We start from the raw sequence: 17,911 nt of genomic DNA on the forward strand, positions 1-17,911 counted from the left end.
GAACACAAACAGACGAAGAACACAAAAAGATGATGAACGCAGAGACGACGGACGCAAAAAGACGACGGACGCAGAAAGACAACGAACGCAAAGAGACGACGTATGCAAAAAGACGATGAACGCTTCGTCAGCTATGCCCACGCTGGGCGGGGAGCGGCTTCGTCAGCCACGCCCACGCTGGGCGGGGCAGCGGCTTCGTCAGCCACGCCCACGCTGGGCGGGTAGCGGGTTCGTCAGCCACGCCCACGCTGGGCAGGGCAGCAGCTTCATCAGCCATGCCCACGCTGGGCAGCGGCTTCGTCAGCCACGCCCACGCTGGGCGGGTAGCGGGTTCGTCTGCCACGCCCACGTTGGGCGGGGCAGCGGCTTCGTCAGCCACGCCCACGCTGGGCAGGGCAGCGGCTTTGTCAGCCATGCCCACGCTGGGCAGCGGCTTCGTCAGCCACGCCCACGCTGGGCGGGTAGCGGGTTCGTCTGCCACGCCCACGTTGGGCGGGGCAGCGGCTCCGTCAGCCACGCCCATGCTCACGAACGCAAAAAGACGACGAACGCAAAAAGATGACTAACACAAAAAGACGACGAACGCAAAAAAACGACGAACGCAAAAACACACGACGGATGCACGAAGATGACGGTCGTAAAAAGACGATGAATGCTTCATCAGCTATGCAGCGGCTTCATCAGCCACGCCCACGCTGGGCAGCGGCTTCGTCAGCCACGCCCAAGTTGGGCGGGGCAGCGGCTCCGTCAGCCACGCCCACGCTGGGCGGGGACGGCTCCATCAACAACGCCCACGCTGGGCGTGGCAGCGGCTTCATCAGCGACGCCCACGCTGGGCGGTAAGCAGCTTCGTCAGCGCAAAAAGACGACGAACGCATAAAGACGACGAACGGAAAAAGAGGACGAATGCAAAAAGACGACGAAAATCACAAACAAACGAAGAACGCAAACAGACGAAGAACACAAACAGACGAAGAACGCAAAAAGATGATGAACGCAAAGAGACGACGGACGCAAAAAGACGACGAACGCAACGAGACGACGTACGCAAAAAGACGATGAACGCTTCGTCAGCTATGCCCACGCTGGGCGGGGAGCGGCTTCGTCAGCCACGCCCATGCTGGGCAGGGCAGCGGCTTCGTCAGCCACGCCCACGCTGGGCAGGGCAGCGGCTCCGTCAGCCACGCCCACGCTCACGAACGCAAAAAGACGACGGACGCAAAAAGACGATGAACGCAAAGAGACGACGTACGCAAAAAGACGATGAACGCGTCGTCAGCCACGCCCACGCTGGGCGGGGCAGCGGCTTCGTCAGCCACGCCCACGAACGCAAAAAGCTCCGTCAGCCACGCACACGCTGGGCGGGGCAGCGGCTTCGTCAGCCAAGCCCACGAATGCAAAAAGACGAAGAACGCAAAAAGACGACAAACGCAAAAAGACGACGAACGCAAAAAGATGACGAACGCAAAAAGACGACGAACGCATAAAGAACGCATAATTGCTGCACCCATCGAGTTGCTGCTGCACTGACACAAGTTACAAGCACCACAACACCCCAGTTACATCAAATACCCATTATATTTCACAAGTGTCTCCCTTGTTGCCCAATGCCTCACTCTTCACGCGGTCATTTCAACGTTAGATATAAACAAACATTCAGTGGTGTCCAGATGGTTAAAAATACCTGGAAAACCTCAACCCCCCAGAGCTTCCGTCAAAAATATTAAACTCTACTTTCCCTGTAACAGGAGCCAACTACAACCGGGGAACATGGCTCTGTCCAAAAACAAAGTGCTGGAGGCATTCATCAGTTCAGGCATAATCTGCCTGACTGCAAGTGGAATGGACAGATGACACCTCAGGTCAGCAACCTTCCTCAGACTGATGAAGGAGCGAAAAGAGGCAGAGGGACACAGGACAAAGCCAGCAAGTAAATGCCTGGAGATGTATCTCCAACCAGGACCATTGTGTCTCTGCAGTCAGGACTCCTACAGGTTAGACCAATATTAATGTAGTCTAATACATTTAGACTAAAATTCTTACAGGTCTGAAGAGCCAGATTTACCAATCCATATTCTCCAGTGATGTTGCGGTACCCATTGAGTTGCTCCAACACTGACTTGCAATTTACAAGCACAGCAACACCCCATCAAATACCCATTATATTTCACAAGTGTTCTCCCAACCTTGTTGCCTGATGCAGTACTCTACACGTGGACATTGAAAGTCAAATGTATGGTGAGACAATGAGCTAGAGTAACTCAGTGGCTCAGGCAGCATCTCTGGAGAACATGGGTAGATGACGTTTCAGAACAGGACCCTTCTTCACATTGTACTAAAATAAATACATTAAAACCAACTAAAGTGTGGAAACAGGCCCTCTGGTCCACTAAGTCAGCACAACCCAGCATTCACCCCGTACGCTAGCACTATCTTACACACACTAGGGACAGTTTAGTAAAACCAATTAACCTGCAAATCTGAATGTCTTTGGTGTGTTGGTAGCCAGATCACATGGAGAAAACCCACATGGTCACAGGCAGAGCATACAAACTATACAGACAACACATGTTGTCAGGATTGAACCCAGGTCTCTGGCGCTGTGAGGCAGCAACTCTATCACTGTGCTGCCCAATCTTTCCCCGAACACTGAAACCCAAGAGAAGTTAGAAACAGGGGCCTTCCCTTAAAGTAATCTCCAGATAGACCAGATCCCGAGAGCTGACAAAGATGTACAAAACAGTCAAATTAATGCACCACAAATATTAAACTCTACTTTCCCTGTAACATAGACAATAGGTGCAGGAGGAGGCCATTCGGCCCTTCGAGCCAGCACCGCCATTCATTGTGATCATGGCCGATCATCCCCAATCAATAACCCGTGCCTGCCTTCTCCCCATATCCCTCGACTCCACTAGCCCCTAGAGCTCTATCTAACTCTCTTAAATCTATCCAGCGATTTGGCCTCTACTGCCCTCTGTGGCAGGGAATTCTACAAATTCACAACTCTCTGGGTGAAAAGGTTTTTTTTTTTCTCACCTCAGTCTCAAATGACTTCCTCTTTATTCTAAGACTGTGGCCCCTGGTTCTGGACTCGCCCAACATTGGGAACATTTTCCCTGCATCTAGCTTGTCCAGTCCTTTTGCAAGTTTCTATAACACCACCACCCTCACCCTTCTAAACTCCAGTGAATACAAGCCTAGTCTTTTCAGTCTTTCCTCATATGACAGTCCCACCATCCCAGGGATCAATCTGGTGAACCGACGCTGCACTGCCTCAATCACAAGGATGTCCTTCCTCAAATTAGGAGGAACAGGAGCCAACTACAACAAGGGAACATGGCTCTGCCCAAAGACAAAGTGCTGGAGGCATTCAGCAGTTCAAGCACAATCTGCCTGACTGCAAGTGGAATGGACAGATGACATCTCAGGTCAGCAACCTTCCTCAGACTGATGAAAGAGAGTGAAAAGAGGCAAAGGCACGCAGGACAAAGCCAGCAAGTAAATAGGTGGTACCACATAACAATTACAGCACGGAAACAGGCCACCTCGGCCCTTCTAGTCCGTGCCGAACACTTATTCTCCCCTAGTCCCATCTACCTGCACTCAGACCATAACCTTCCATTCCTTTCACGTCCATATACCTATCCAATTTATTTTTAAATGATAAAATCGAACCTGCCTCCTCCACTTCCACTGGAAGCTCATTCCACACAGCTACCACTCTCTGATTAAAGAAGTTCCCCCTCATGTTACCCTTAAACTTCTGTCCCTTAATTCTCATGTCGTGTCCTCTTGTTTGAATCTTCCCTACTCTCAATGAGAAAAGCTTATCCACGTCAACTCTGTCTATCCCTCTCATCATTTTAAAGACCTCTATCAAGTCCCCCCCCTTAACCTTCTGCGCTCCAGAGAATAAAGACCTAACTTGTTCAACCTTTCTCTGTAACTTAGTTGCTGAAACCCAGGCACCATTCTAGTAAATCTCCTCAGTACGCTCTTAATTTTGTTGACATCTTTCCTATAATTAGGCGACCAAAATTGTACACTATACTCCAGAATTGGTCTCACCAATGCCTTGTACAATTTTAACATTACATCCCAACTTCTTGATTCAATGTGAGGCGTGATTAGCCTATGGATGGAGTGAGTGCCAAAGGCTCAAGGTGAAAGGGACAAAATGCCAAATAACTAGGAGAGATATGGGTGCAAGAGAGACTGGGAAACATAGAAAATAGGTGCAGGAGTAGAGGCCATTCGGCCCTTCGAACCTGCACCGCCATTCAATATGATCATGACTGATCATCCAACTCAGTATCCTGTACCTGCCTTCTCTCCATACCCCCCTGATCCCTTTAGCCACAAGGGCCACATCTAACTCCCTCTTAAATATAGCCAATGAACTGTGTGGCCTCAACTACCTTCCGTGGCAGAGAATTCCACAGATTTACCACTCTGTGTGTGTGAAAAAAAATGTTTTCTCATCTCGGTCCTAAAGGATTTCCCCCTTATCCTTAAACGGTGTGTGGCCCCTTGTTCTGGACTTTCCCAACATGGGGAACAATCTTCCTGCATCTAGCATGCCCAACCCCTGTAAAAGGGAAATATGGGACTGCTTGAGAGATGAGCGTACAGAGGAAGGGAAAGGACCAATGTTAGTTTGTTTGTTAGTGAGTTAGTTAGTGAGTTAATCAGTTAGTTAGTCAATTAGTTAATTAGCACACCAGAGTGTTGGGGGGGGGGTGGTGAAGGGAAGTACACTCATCTCCCTGTCCCATATTTCCCTTTTACCTTCCCAACCCACCTCCCTCTGGCTTTACATTTCACAGTTCTTGTCCTTATCCAACACGTTTTATCACTTTCACCTTCAGCCTTTGTCACTTACTCCCTCCACCCATCTACCCATCACCCACTCACCTGTATCCACCCACTCACCTGTCAGGCAGTGCCCCACCCCCACCTCATTTCCAGCTTTCTCCCGTATTTCAGTCTGAAGGCTCCCGACCTGATTAGTCATCTGTCCATTTCTTCAGATGCTGCCTAACCCACCAAGTTCCTCCAGCACTGTTGTTTATGCTCAAGATTCCAGTGCCCCGAATTGAAAGAACCGTGAATAAAAAATAATTAGAGATATTGTGGAAACCGGCCGTCTGGCCCACCGAGTCTGCACAATCCAGCGATTACCCCGTACACTAGCACTATCCTACACACTAGAGACAGTTTACTAAAACCAATTAACCTATGAATCTCCGAGCCAGCCTACAGATACAGAGTTCCTCCAACTCTGCTTTTATTGCTAAAGATCTAGCATCCCGAATTATAAAACCCTTGACCAAAAGTAAATAGGAAACCCCATTGTTAATCTTTCAAAAACTTATCCCCACTGAAACCAAAAGAGCGGTTGAAATAGGGTCCTTACCTTCACGCCATCTCCATGAAGATCAAATCCAGACAGACTGGATAAGGTTGCAGGAACGTTACAGGACGTGCAGCAGTTCACAGTATCAGAGGAAACCCGACCGCAACAGACCAGACTCTACTTTAACCGACAAATACATTAAATGAGACTTGTGTATCAGGAGAACAGCAATAGGGAAGAAGTTTATTCCATTTTACGCCAACATTTGGCAGAACGGGAAGAGACAGTCTAACCCCAGTAGACACTTCCAGCAGCACAGTTCCAGTCCTTGGAGATCCTGGGTGGAAACCAACACAAATTATTCAGAGCAAACAGATTGCAGCAACGCAGACACTCGCCAAACCAAATATACATTTAGACCAACTCTAAAGAACTACAGTTGGGCGAATGGAAGGGGCAGGATTAGTAAATTGTAATAAGACTCAAGAGCCATGACTATTAAACTCACTTTCCCCTCAGATAACTTTAACCAAGGAATAACTAGGTCAGAAACAGTGCTGGAGGTACTCAGTGGGTCAGGCACCATCTGCCCGACTGCAAAGGAATGGACAGATGTTTCACATCAGGACCTTTCTTCAGACTGATGGAGTTGGGAGAAAGCTGGAAAGAGATGGGAGCAGGACAAAGCCTGGTGAGTGAAGCTGGATACAGTTGGGGGCTGATTAGCAGATAGGGGAGTAGTGACAAAGGCTAGAGGTGAAGAGGAGACAAGTGTCAGACAAGAAGAGGTGTGACATGCAAAGCCAGAGGGAGGGATCTGGGAAAGAGGGGAATGTGGGACAGTGATGAGCGTACATTAGAGGGGAAAGGAGTACAGTGACCGGAGTGTTGAGTGAGGTGCACGCCAGGGTGGGGAGTGTAGGGAAAGTGGGGGTGTCCCTTCATCAGTACACTCATCCCCATCTCCAAATCACATTCCCTTTTATCCCATCTGGTCCCAATACATCCGGCCCACTGCACCCGGCCCACTACCTCGCTCCAGGTTTACATTTCACATCTCTGGAATGTTTTGTCATCTTTTCACCTCTAGCCTTTGTCCTTTTCTCCACCATCTGCCCATCATCCCTTCACCTGTATCCACCCATCACTTGCCAAGCTTTGCCCCATTTCCCTTTTCCAACCTTCTCCCACTACTCTAGTCTGAAGGCTTCCAAGCTGATAAGTCATCTGTCCATTTCCTCCACAGATGTTGCCTGACCCGCTGAATTCTGCCAGCACTGTTTATTTGTTCCATGGCATGGCCAAAACCCAGAATGAATCCCTGTTAGGATGAAGGCCAAGACAATGAGGAAGTGGGGAGCCTAATGAAGACAAATGGATTTGGACAAGAGTAATGATCTCATGGGCCAGACCAAAGTGGCTGTTCCCCAGTCAAGACCTCAGATTGGACAAGTCTTCAGGTCACCGTATCCTCAAGCACAAGTACACACCACGCAAAGCCCAGAGACAGAAGGTAGCGCCATCCAGTCAAGTGGTGACAGGAGAAGGTGATCACTGATATGCTGCTGGCGGAGGGGAATCCACTACATTGGCATGTGGAACCAATATCTCACCCCCCAATATCTATCCCCCTCACTGTCCCTACCCTGACCAACAGCCCCAGGTACAGGCAGAAACTCACTACTAAATAGAGACACAAGTACATACGAGTGGTCCCTGTTAAACTCCTTCAAGTAGGCCCAGATCACAACTTCAGTGAATAAACCCTAACGAAGGGAAGGGGCAATATAATCTTTAAACTAAAGTGGGCCCCAAGCTGAGACAGGCCGAGCCCAATTAGAGAAAACAATTGTTAATCTTTCCCAAACCTTCATCCACACTGAAGCCCAAGAGAAGGTTCTAAACAGGGGCCTTACCTTTGTATCAACTCCATAACCATATTCACATAGACCAAGTTATATACAAAATATACAAAGAGTAATCCACCCATCACTTGTCAGGCAGTGCCCAATACCCACCTCATTTCCAACTCTCCCCCGTATTTCAGACTGAGAGCTCCCGACCCGATTTGTCATCTGTCCAATCCTTCAGAGGTTGTCAAACCCACCAAGTTCCTCCAGCATTGTATATTTACTCATGATTAGAGCATGGGGTGACTCGTGTTGCAAAAAAAAAAAAAAAAAAATATGTTTGCAACACGAGGAATTTCATTTACCATACACTCATACCAATAAAAAGCTACAGAACACAAAGTTCAAACCCTTCCCTTCTTTGGTCTCCCGTGGTCTGGGGCCTCGAGCCTTCCGTTGACGGCACGATCTTGACTCCCGTAGCCGGCGGTCGGAGATCCTGCATCGGGGGTTGAATCCCAGCTCACTCGGGGTCTAGACGAACCTTTTGCGTTCATTAAAGCTTCCCGACATCGGTCTCTACCAGAGACTGCGAGCACCTCGATGTTGAAGAAAACACATTTGGAAAACCCATCACTAATTTAACACATTTATCACATTAAACTGAAGAGGGTTAGAAATACGTACCTTATCTCCCATGACATCCATAAAGACCAAATCCAGGAAGACTTGATGCTGAAAAATCAAATCAACATAACATTTTAATGTTCGAAATGTTCCAACATCCTTCTATACAATTAGATAACGTGTGGGAGTAACTCAGTGGGTTGGACAGTCCTGGGTGAGAAGATTCTAGTCCTCAAGGTAAAAACACTTGGACAATGCCTGCAGATGTATCTCCAACCAGGGCCATTGTGCCTATGCAGTCAGGACTCCTACGGGTTGGACCAATATTAATGTAGTTGAGCATATTTAGACTACCTTAAGAGTTTAAGGTCTGCAGAGTCCCAATCCAGAATTACCAATCCATGCTCTCCAGCGATGTTGCTGCACCCATCGAGTTGCTGCTGCACTGACACAATTTACAAGCACCGCAACACCCAGTTACAACAAATACCCATTATATTTCACAAGTGTCTCCCTTGTTGCCCAATGCCTCACTCTTCACGCGGTCATTTCAACGTTAGATATAAACAAACATTCAGTGGTGTCCAGATGGTTAAAAAATACCTGGAAAACCTCAACGCCCCAGAGCTTCCGTCAAAAATATTAAACTGTACTTTCCCTGTAACAGGAGCCAACTACAACCGGGGAACATGGCTCTATCCAAAAACAAAGTGCTGGAGGCATTCATCAGTTCAGGCATAATCTGCCTGACTGCAAGTGGAATGGACAGATGACACCTCAGTCAGCAACCTTCCTCAGACTGATGAAGGAGCGAAAAGAGGCAGAGGGACACAGGACAACGCCAGCAAGTAAATAGGTGGTACATGTGAGGCGTGATGAGCATATGGATGGAGTGGGTGCCAAAGGCTCAAGATGAAAGGGACCAAATGCCAAATAAGGAGAGAACGGAAATATGAAACTAGGAGAGATGGGTGGAAGGGATAGAGGGAATAAGGGACTGTGTGAGAGATGAGCATACAAGGACTAGTTAGTTATTATTACTTAGCTATTACTATTTGATTGTACTTAGTTATTACTATTTAGTTATTAGTTAGTTATCACTATTTAGTTATCACTATTTAGTTATCACTATTTAGTTAGCACTATTTAGTTAGCACTATTTAGTTAGCACTATTTAGTTATTATTATTATTTAGTTAATGAGGGGAAGTATGCTCATCTCTCAACTCCTTGTCCATATTTACCTTTTACCTTCCAACCCCACCTCATCCTGGTTTTACATTTCACAGTTCTTCAGATTCAATTTCAATTTTAATTGTCATTGTCAGTGTACAGTACAGAGACAACGAAATGCATTCTTGTCCTTATCCAACATGTTTGATCACTTTCACCTTCAGCCTTTGGCACTTACTCCATCCATTTGCCCATCACCGACAGATGGCACAATGGGCTAAGTGTTCGGCTGGCGACCGGAAGGTAGCCGGTTCGAATCCCGCTTGGAGTGCATACTGTCGTTGTGTCCTTGGGGCAAGACACTTCACCCACCTTTGCCTGTGTGTAAATGTAATGTAATTATGTGAAGCACTTTGGTGTCAATGCAAGTTGACTAAAAATGTGCTATGTAAATAAGATTATTATTATTATTATTATTATTATTATTATTATTATCACCCACTCACCTGTAATCCACCCATCACTTGTCAGGCAGTGCCCAATACCCACCTCATTTCCAACTCTCCCCCGTATCTCAGGCTGAGAGCTCCCGACCAGATTTGTCATCTGTCCAATGCTTCAGAGGTTGTCAAACCCACCAAAGTTCCTCCAGCATTGTATATTTACTCATGATTCAAGCATGGGGTAACTCGTGTTGCAAAAAAAAAAAAAAAAAAGTATGTTTGCAACACAAGGAATTTCATTTACCATACACTCATACCAATAAAAAGCTACAGAACACAAAGTTCAAACCCTTCCCTTCTTTGGTCTCCCGTGGTCTGGGGCCTCGAGCCTTCCGTTGACGGCACGATCTTGACTCCCGTAGCCGGCGGTCTGGCCGTCCGTGTCAGAGGTCCTGCATCAGGGGGTTGAATCCCAGCTCACTCGGGGTCTAGACGAACCTTTTGCGTTCATTAAAGCTTCCCGACATCGGTCTCTACCAGAGACTGCGAGCACCTCGATGTTGAAGAAACACATTTGGAAAACCCATCAATAATTTAACACATTTATCACATTAAACTGAAGAGGGTTAGAAATACGTACCTTATCTCCCATGACATCCATAAAGACCAAATCCAGGAAGACTTGATGCTGAAAAATCAAATCAACATAACATTTTAATGTTTGAAATGTTCCAACGTCCTTCTCTACAATTAGACAAAGTGCGGGAGTAACTCAGTGGGTCGGCAAGTCCTGGGTGAGAAGATTCTAGTCCTCAAGGTAAAAACACTTGGACATGTGGACAATGCCTGGAGATGTATCTCCAACCAGGACCATTGTGTCTCTGCAGTCAGGACTCCTACAGGTTGGACCAATATTAATGTAGTCCAATACATTTAGACTAAAATTCTTATGGGTCTGAAGAGCCAGATTTACCAATCCATATTCTCCAGTGATGTTGCAGCACCCATTGAGTTGCTCCAACACTGACTTGCAATTTACAAGCACAGCAACACCCCAGCTACCCCATCAAATACCCATTATATTTCACAAGTGTTCTCCCAACCTTGTTGCCTGATGCAGTACTCTACACGTGGACATTGAAAGTCAAATGTATGGTGAGACAATGAGCTAGAGTAACTCAGTGGCTCAGGCAGCATCTCTGGAGAACATGGGTAGATGACGTTTCAGAACAGGACCCTTCTTCACATTGTACTAAAATAAATACATTAAAACCAACTAAAGTGTGGAAACAGGCCCTCTGGTCCACTAAGTCAGCACAACCCAGCATTTACCCAGTACGCTAGTACTATCTTACACACATTAGGGACAGTTTAGTAAAACCAATTAAGCTGCAAATCTGAATGTCTTTGGTGTGTTGGTAGCCAGATCACATGGAGAAAACCCACATGGTCACAGGCAGAGCATACAAACTATACAGACAACACATGTTGTCAGGATTGAACCCAGGTCTCTGGCGCTGTGAGGCAGCAACTCTATCACTGTGCTGCCCAATCTTTCCCCGAACACTGAAACCCAAGAGAAGTTAGAAACAGGGGCCTTCCCTTAAAGTAATCTCCAGATAGACCAGATCCCGAGAGCTGACAAAGATGTACAAAACAGTCAAATTAATGCACCACAAATATTAAACTCTACTTTCCCTGTAACATAGACAATAGGTGCAGGAGAAGGTCATTCGGCCCTTCGAGCCAGCACCGCCATTCATTGTGATCATGGCCGATCATCCCCAATCAATAACCCGTACCTGCCTTCTCCCCATATCCCTCGACTCCACTAGCCCCTAGAGCTCTATCCAACTCTCTTAAATCTATCCAGGGATTTGGCCTCTACTGCCCTCTGTGGCAGGGAATTCCACAAATTCACAACTCTCTGGGTGAAAAGGTTTTTTTTTTTCTCACCTCAGTCTCAAATGACTTCCTCTTTATTCTAAGACTGTGGCCCCTGGTTCTGGACTCGCCCAACATTGGGAATATTTTTCCTGCATCTTGCTTGTCCAGTCCTTTTGCAAGTTTCTATAACACCACCACCCTCACCCTTCTAAACTCCAGTGAATACAAGCCTAGTCTTTTCAGTCTTTCCTCATATGACAGTCCCACCCAAAGATCCTATAGCAAAGCAAGATAGACTACTCCTGCTAAATGCAATAGACTGACGTGTAGTACGCTATGGAGGGAGGGGATCATGGGCATTTTTCCACGCCCAATTTAGCAACCTGAGCCTACCTGACCCGACCCGACTCGCACTGTAATCAATGTTGCGGGGCAACAGTTTGTGTGGGTCAGATTCATAAATCTGTCAGTTCAAACTTCTTGTCAAGAATAAAATTTGATTCTGGTAATTGTCTTTTTTAATGTTTTTTAAATCATTTCTTTTTAAATGGCTCACAAGCAGTGTTTGAGTTGATTTTGTAGTAACCGGAACCGACCCGAATCGCAGGGTGATTGACAGGGGGGGGGGGGGGGGACTTTTTGTGCGTGATTATAGGGTTAGATTCATAATTCTGTTAGTTCATAATTCTGTTGATTCTTGTTAAAGAATAAACATGTTTTTAACGGGTGGGAAAGTGCATACATGAAAATTATATAAATGTATATAACACACACACATTATTCTTTCTTCTAATCCAATAATGAACTTTATTTCAGACTAGACAAGGGACATTAAATAAGAAACATTGTAAATAAGAAACATTGTAAACCTCCCCTGCAACTTCACACACACTAGGCCTCGCCGCCCCGGGCCCCGCACTTATCCCCCCCCCCCCCCCCCCCCCCGCTGCCCCGCGCCCCCCACTCCTCCCCCCCGCTGCCCCGGGCCCCCCCCTCCTTCTCCTCGCTGCCCCGGGCCCCACACTCCTCTCCTCGCCGCCCCGGGCCCCGCACTCCTTCTCCCCCTCCGCTGCCCCGGGCCCCACACTCTCTCCCCCGGGCCCCGCACTCTCTCTCCCCGGGCCCCGCACTCTCTCTCCCCGGGCCCCACACTCCCTCTCCCCGCTGCCCCGGGCCCCGCACTCTCTCTCCCCGCTGCCCCGGGCCCCGCACTCCTTCTCCCCGCTGCCCCGCACTCTCTCTCCCCGCTGCCCCGGGCCCCGCACTCCCTCTCCCCGCTGCCCCGCTGCCCCGGGCCCCGCACTCTCTCTCCCCGCCCCCCCGCAAATTCTCCCCCGCTGCCCCGCACTGCCCCGGGCCCCGCACTCTCTCTCTCCCCGCTGCCCCCTCCCCGCTGCCCGCACTCTCTCTCCCCCCGCTGCCCCGGACCCCCGCACTCTCTCCCCCCCGCTGCCCCGGGCCCCGCACTCTCTCTCTCCCCCCCGCTGCGGATCCAATCTTTGGCCGGAAGCAAGAAGGCGGGAGCAAGAAAGCGGAGCAAGATGGCGGAACAAGATGGCGGAGTCAGGTTGCTAAAATGTGTCCTATAATCACCCGTGAATCCGCCCATGAGCGGACCTCACGTTTGCGTGAGAGTAACCCATCTCGCTCCGCTATAGGATCTTTGCCTTCGATCTTCCAGCATCTGCAGTTCCTTCTTGAACAGCTCCTCTAGTATATTTGCTGTAAGTGTCGCAAACTCCCCCTCCCCCCTGCACTTTACGGCGTCCGTTGCCCAGGGTAACCGGTCCCCGGGCTACGATCTTTGCCCGGGCCTTCCCTCGCCAGTCGCCGGGGGATGCCGGCGGCGACGGTGGAGGGAGAAGGGTACGGTGCGCTCCAGTCAGCAGTGTTTTATTCTCACTTGCCCCCCCACCCCCAACGGAGCAATGAGTAGCGAAGGTAATCTCCACATTTAAAAACACAGTTGCCTATTTCCTTCGCTCCATAGATGCTGCTGCACCCGCTGAATTTCTCCTGCATTTTTGTCTACCTATCATTTATTTGGACGTGAGGCTTGTTTTTTTTTAGAGTTGACAACATGAATGAATGAATGAATGAATGGATGGATGAATGCATTAGCATGGTAGACAAAAATGCTGGAGAAACTCAGCGGGTGAGGCAGCATCTCTGGAGCGAAGGGAATAGGTGACCCTTCTTCAGACCTAGTATGAATTAGTAAATGCGGTGCCCTCCCTCGGGTTCGGTTACCGGTGGTGTGTGGTGGTGAGTGTGTGGTGGGTGTGGGTGGTGTGTGTGGTGGGAGAACAACTGGGTCTAAAGAAGGGTCTGGACCCGAAACGTCGCCCATTCCTTCTCTCCAGAGATGCTGCCTGACCCGCTGAGTTACTCCAGCACTTTCAATAGGATGAACATTGGCATCTCCAATTGATATCCCCCACCCCCACCGTTAACCATATAACCATATAACAATTACAGCACGGAAACGGGTCAACTTGGCCCTTCTAGTCCGTGCCGAACACTTATTCTCCCCTAGTCCCATCTACCTGCACTCAGACCATAAACCTCCATTCCTTTCCCGTCCATATATCTATCCAATTTATTTTTAAATGATAAAATCGAACCTGCCTCCTCCACTTCCACTGGAAGCTCATTCCACACAGCTACCACTCTCTGATTAAAGAAGTTCCCCCTCATGTTACCCCTAAACCTCTGTCCCTTAATTCTCAAGTCATGTCCTCGTGTTTGAATCTTCCCTACTCTCAGTGGGAAAAGCTTATCCACGTCAACTCTGTCTATCCCTCTCATCATTTTAAAGACCTCTATCAAGTCCCCCCTTAACCTTCTGCGCTCCAAAGAATAAAGACCTAACTTGTTCAACCTTTCTCTGTAACGTAGTTGCTGAAACCCAGGCAACATTCTAGTAAATCTCCTCTGTACTCTCTCTATTTTGTTGACATCCTTCCCATAATTAGGCGATCAAAATTGTACACCATACTCCAGAATTGGCCTCACCAATGCCTTGTACAATTTTAACATTACATCCCAACTTCTATACCTTTCTTACCTCTCCCTCCATATTTCTCCATGCTCATATCACTCCCCACCTACCCCCTCTTTCTTACCCCTGCCTTCAACCCAGTGTGCATACATTTCCCCCTCCGTCCTCCTCACATCACGCTCCACCTCCTCAAACCCCCACCCCCCTACTTCCTCACATCACTCCCTCATTCCCTACTTTCCTCCCTCTGTTAACCCTGCCTTCAACCCAATGCATACACATTTCATCCCCCTCCAACCCACTCACATTCACTCCCCCACTCCTTCAACCCCCACACCTCTACTTCCTCACATCACTCCCCACCTAATCCCTCTTACTCCTGCCTCCACCATTGTGAGCGCACACACATGACTTCCGCCTTCAACCCCCTCATATCTCTCGCCCACCTCCGACTTGCTCACATCACTCCCTCATCTCCCATGCTGCATGCCCCGCTGAGTTACTCCAGCAGTTTGTGTCTCCCCCCACTTTCTCACGCTGCACACTTTGAGATACTTTATTACAAAGAAACACAAAAGTACTGGAGTAACTCAGCAGGTCAGGAAACATCTTTGGAAGACACGGTTAGATGACGTTTCGGGTCAGGACCGAGAAACATGATTGCAATGGCACTATCCTATAATTATCAGTTTTAAGTTGCATCTTAACGTTGCTACCTTGGGAGATTTTAAGTTACCAAAGGTAAGATCACTGTGGACCAAAATCACTTTTAAGAAGGTTGGATCTTTGAAATAATCTTTCAAATTGGAAGAACAGCATTTTATATTTTGCTTGGATAGCTTACAGCCCATTGGTACGAATATTAATTTATCTCACTTCAGGTAGCCCCAGCATTCATAGATACATAGAAAATAGGTGCAGGAGGAGGCCACTCGGCCCTTCGAGCCAGCACCACCATTCATTGTGATCATGGCTGATTGTCCCCAGTCAATAACCCGTGCCTGCCTTCTCCCCATATACCTTGATTCCACTAGCCCCTAGAGCTCTATCTAACTCTCTCTTAAATTCATCCAGTGACTTGGCCTCCACTGCCCTCTGTGGCAGGGAATTCCACAAATTCACTCTCTATCCCTCCCCCACCCGTCGCACCTACTTCTCATTTTCACCCTACAAACAGCTTACAATGGCCTGTGTCCTTTATTATAGTGTTTTGCCTATCTTTCATTCGTTGTTCTTTATCTCTCCACATCACCGTCCATATCTCTCGTTTCCCTTATCCCTAACCAGTCTGAAGAAGGGTCTCGAACCAAAGCATCACCCATTCCTTCTCTCCAGAGATGCTGCCTGTCCTGCTGAGTTACTCCAGTTTTCTGTGTCTGAGGGCACTGACAATATCTGTAAGGAAATTGGATGCTGAGGTTGAAAGGAGAAATCGAGTAAAAGCGATTAAATGCTTAAAGAGATGACATTTTAAAGAAATCAAAAATGTGTTTGTGGAGAGTAATTTTAGTTACTGTGATTATAGCCTCTACCACCAGGTGAGGTTGTACAAAAAGCCGGAATTGTAAGTGCTTTGTGATGGTGTTTGTACAAAAAAGATACAATGAAGGAAACCTATAAATTATTAACAATAGGGCCACAAAGGTTTTGCATGTGGGATTCATAATGACTTGGTAGATTAGATTCAAATGTGGCCTGACCATGGAAGAAAGTAGACAAAAGTGCTGGAGAAACTCAGCGGGTGCAGCAGCATCTATGGAGCGAAGGAAATAGGCAACGTTTCTCTAGCACTTTTGTCTACCTTCGATTTTCCAGCATCTGCAGTTCCTTCTTAAACACAGAAGAAAGTAGGTAGATTCGCAGAGCTACACAGGATGATGAAAACAGGCCTTGCAGCATAGCTTGTTCATGCCGACCAAGTTGGCTCTCCAAGCTATTCTCACTCAGTTTAGCTTAGAGATAGAGCATGGAAACAGGCCCTTTGGCCCACCGAGTCCATGCTGACCAGCGATCCCTACACCCCAACACTATCCTACGCACAAGGGACATTTTACCAAGCCAATGACCCCACAAACCTGTACGTCGATGGAGTGTAGGAGGAAACCAGAGCTCCCGGAGAAAACCAAGCAAGTCACGGGGAGAATGAACAAACTCCGTAGAGACAGCACCCGTAGTCAGGATCAAACCTGGGTTCCTGGCGCTGTAAGGCAGCAACTCTACCGCTGCGCCACCGTGCCTGCACCTGGGACAGAATCTCCAAGCCTTTCCTATCCATGTACATATCTTAGTGTATTTTAAATCTGCAACCGTACCCACCTCTATGGCAGCTCATTCCATGTATACATCTGCCTCTGTGCAAAAAGGTTGCCTATAGGCTTCTTTTAAATCTTTCCCTTCTAACTATGGCCTCTAGTTTTAGACCCCTATCCGGGGGAAAAGACTGGCAGAGTCATACAGCATGAAAACAGAGCCTTTAGCCCAACATCCATGCGACTCAGATGCTTCATATAAGATTGTCCCTCCTGTACATGTTTAACCGATATCTCTCTATACTTTTCATATCCATGTACCTGTCCAAAATGTTTTTTTTAATGTTGTTATTGCACCTGCCTCAACTTGCCCCTGGAGCAAAACACCCAGTGCTGGAATATCTCAGCAGGCCAGCCACTGAGCCATCCAGGACTTTGTATTTTACTCATGATTCCAGCATCTGTAGTTTCTCTTCTCCACTCCCCCCTGGCAGTTCGATCCATATACCCATCACCCTCTATGTGAAAAATAATTGCTCCTCAAATTCCTGGATTAACTCAGCGGGTCAGGCAGCATCCCTGGAGAACATAGACAAGTGACGTTTCGGGTCGGGACCCTTCTTCACTTAATACTCCAAGTGCCAACGTCTTGTATCAGGGTAGTATAATACATGATATATTATCTACATAGTTTGATTATATTACTTTAATGCGACCAGTCTCTCTGCCATCCAGTCTTTCCTTCCCAGTTCCACCACCTCTCTTTCCCATCACCAACATAAAAAATATATAACATGTGGAAAACCTTCAGCATCCGCGGAAGGAGAAACTGTTAACGTTTCAGGCCGAAGATCCTGCGTCACAACGCCCAATCTCCACTTGTTCAGCAAAATCTTAGAACTAGATGCTCGAATTTGTTGGTCGCTCTCCATCCTGAATTGACTCGAAGCCACGATTTCTCCTTGACTTGCACTGCTTAAAATCTCTCCAAATAATCCCACTCCTCCAAGTGGTCATGAACAGCAATTCCCTTGAATTTGGCTGAAATCCAACTGTCCCTGGCCGAGCGGTGTCTCTAAATCTGGGTGACAGATTGCAGAGCAAATGTTACAATTACGACTGCGCCACTTTGAACAAAGTCGACGTGGATATGATATTGGGGAAGCGTACATGCGCTGTGTGTAGAGTTTCTTGTCCGTGCTAAGTCTTTTGGGAAGGCGGGAAGCTCAAAACCAATGATCCTCTGGGATCTTTGCTCAAAACCATCAGGCATGAACATCAACAAAGTTATCGCCCGCTCGGTCACCTGCAGTACGAGAACGA

The sequence above is a fragment of the Leucoraja erinacea genome, chromosome 4, assembly GCF_028641065.1.
Source record: "Leucoraja erinacea ecotype New England chromosome 4, Leri_hhj_1, whole genome shotgun sequence".
Classification (NCBI taxonomy): domain Eukaryota; kingdom Metazoa; phylum Chordata; class Chondrichthyes; order Rajiformes; family Rajidae; genus Leucoraja; species Leucoraja erinaceus.